The sequence below is a fragment of the Triticum aestivum genome, chromosome 2B, assembly GCF_018294505.1.
Source record: "Triticum aestivum cultivar Chinese Spring chromosome 2B, IWGSC CS RefSeq v2.1, whole genome shotgun sequence".
In the NCBI taxonomy this organism is placed as follows: Eukaryota; Viridiplantae; Streptophyta; class Magnoliopsida; order Poales; family Poaceae; genus Triticum; species Triticum aestivum.
In genome coordinates, this window is record NC_057798.1 from 785,525,334 (window position 1) to 785,527,872 (window position 2,539).

At 46.8% G+C, this 2,539-nt stretch overlaps 1 protein-coding gene across 1 annotated transcript in view; it reads right to left on the reverse strand.

The window, feature by feature from the left end:
* LOC123042734 (BTB/POZ and MATH domain-containing protein 1-like) overlaps positions 1 to 1,023 on the reverse strand; it is a 3,914-nt gene extending 2,891 nt beyond the window's left edge. The window contains exon 1 of the mRNA XM_044465123.1: positions 855 to 1,023. The gene's annotated coding sequence lies outside the window, so the exon portion shown is untranslated. The remainder of the gene's footprint in view (positions 1 to 854) is intronic.
* Between the last annotated feature and the right edge of the window lie 1,516 nt (positions 1,024 to 2,539).

The following is a 2,539-nucleotide window of genomic DNA, read 5'->3' on the forward strand; positions in this document are numbered from 1 at the left end:
CGCACCAGCTCGGCTCAGCTCCTTTGGTGTGCTTCACACAACCAGCCGCCGCCGCCGCAACGGACAGCCTCGAGCCCTCGACGCCGTTCGGCCGGCCGCTTCGTTGTCGCCGGTGCCACGCCTTGCATAATTTTTCCAAAGTTCTCACGCTATAAGCGTTGTCTGTACATCAACACTGCTGTACAGTATGAGCCAAGGTAATTTTTCTCTTGTTGTTCCGTTTTGTGATTTGATCCAGTTGGGAGTTTTTTTTTCGTGATAGCATTACTGTAATTTTTTCTCTCTCAGTTGGTTAGTGATTGGTTGAATTGGACTATACACATTATAAATTTCTTCTATCAATAGCAGTTGCTCACTATAGCTTTTTTTTTCTTTGGCCCCCCCCAAACATTTTTGTCTAGCTCCGGCACTGCTACTAAATTCTTGTTTTCCTGTTTTAAAATTGCCAATGGTTGTATCGAGGGCCTAATTTTTGATTTGGCACAGGGCCGGGCCCCCATTTTCTCGGGTACGGCCCTGCCACCAGCTGCTCCTCTCCCTCGTCTCCCTCCTCCTCGCAATCCGTTGCGGCGCAGCGCTCTTGAACCTGGGCTAGCAGCGGGGCAGTGGGTGCGGCACTCACGGCCAGTAAGACAGGCGGTGACGCCCTGTGCTCGGGCGGCAGCCGGATAGGCGGGCGACGGCGGCCGGCTCAGGTGGCAGCGGCCGCAGAAAGTGCGGTTCCTAGCAGGGCGGCAGCGGCGGCATCCCTCTTCTGGGCTAGTAGCGGCGCTGCGAGAAGCAGATAGCAGCAGCAGCAGCTTGATTGATGTTGCGATTACATTGGTGGATTGATTGATGGTAGAGGCGCAAACCTGATCCTGATTTGATGGTACAGGCGCAAACCGGATCCACGGAGACGCCCCCCGATGGCCGCAGTGGCAACGCGAGTCGCGGTCGCCGGCAAGACGGAGATTGACGGAGTGACGCCGGCCGCCGCGTGCGTGGTCGGGGTGCTCTGCTCTCCTTCCTGGGCTTAGGGTTTAGTAGTACAAATTATTTTTATCATGCTACTACGTCCGGCCGTAGCTTTTTCTTCGTGTGGAGTAGTTGGGCCTTTCAGTAATTTACACAGTGTGAATTTAATTGGGCCTTTCAATAACTACGAGAGGATGCATATCGATCGACTGTGATTTAGTCATATATATAAAGACTCAAAAAAAAGTCAAAAAAAAGAGACTGTGATTTAGTCATATATATAAAGACTAAAAAAAGTCATATATATATATATATATATATATATATATATATATATATATATATATATAAATAAGACTGTGATTTAGTTGACTGCAGCTAGCCAGAAGGTCGATTCCCCTTAGTCCGGCCCAATAATCATCTCCTTTTTGCGGACGACTCCTTGTTGGTTGTGGAGGCAACAATTCACGGTGCCCAAGTGATAAACACCATTATCTGGGACTATGAGGAATGCTCTGGGCAGAAGATTAATAGGGACATGTCCTCAGTAATGTTCAGTGCCAACGCCAGCTAAGGTTTCATGAACCTGGTGATGCAAGAATTACAACTTGGAACTATTGCATCTGGTGGTAAGTATTTGGGGCTGCTTACTTACGTTGGTAAGTCAAAGAAGGAATGTTTTGCATATATTAAGGATAACATTGCTGGATGCCTACAAGGTGGGCTGGATAGGTGCTTGTCAATGCCCGGAAAAGAAGTTTATATTAAGGTGGTCGCTCAAGCTATACCCACCTACGCCATGGCATGTTTTGATCTGACAAAATCGTTGTGTGATGACATCAGCCAGCTGAATTGTTACTACTGGTGGAACAGACAAAGTGATGATAACAAAATGCACATATTGTTCTTAGTATTCCAATTAGTGATCAAGCAGAAGATGTTTTGGCGTGGCACTTCGATAGCATGGGTCTTTTTTCGGTCAAATCTGTATACAAAGTCCATGTAGATATGACCAGAAGAGAGGCCGGCAAGCAAATGGGGCAGTGCTCAACCAAAGATGATCAGCATGCGACCATGTTCTCTTCTCTTTGGAAGATTAGATGCCCACCGAGAGTGCACTATTCCCTCTCGCGTTTTGTGCATAACAGCCATCCGATGTTTATGAATATAAGCAGGCGAGGGATTGAGCTAGAGTGCTAGACACAAGATGTGCAATCTGCGGATTGTTATTTGAGGATGGAGGCCACCTATTTTTTAAATGCAAACCGGCAAAGCATAGATGGAGGAGAGCCCTGCTGTTGGAAGATGTCAGAGAACAGCTAGTTCAGTTATCCTCCCTCGAAATAAGTTTTGCAAGCCATCTTGAAACTACCTGAAGAAAGAAAGCTTCTGACAATAGCTGTCTATGGCAGTTATGGACTCAACGAAACAGAGGAAATCATGGGGAAAAGAGGTTGGATGTCGATGCATTCCAATGTAGACAGCATCGCAGCAGCCAGTTCGTTGCACTAGCTACTCCCTAAATTTTTTCCCTAAAAAACAAGCCAGTCCCCAAATTCTCAAATAAAAAAACATAAAAAGA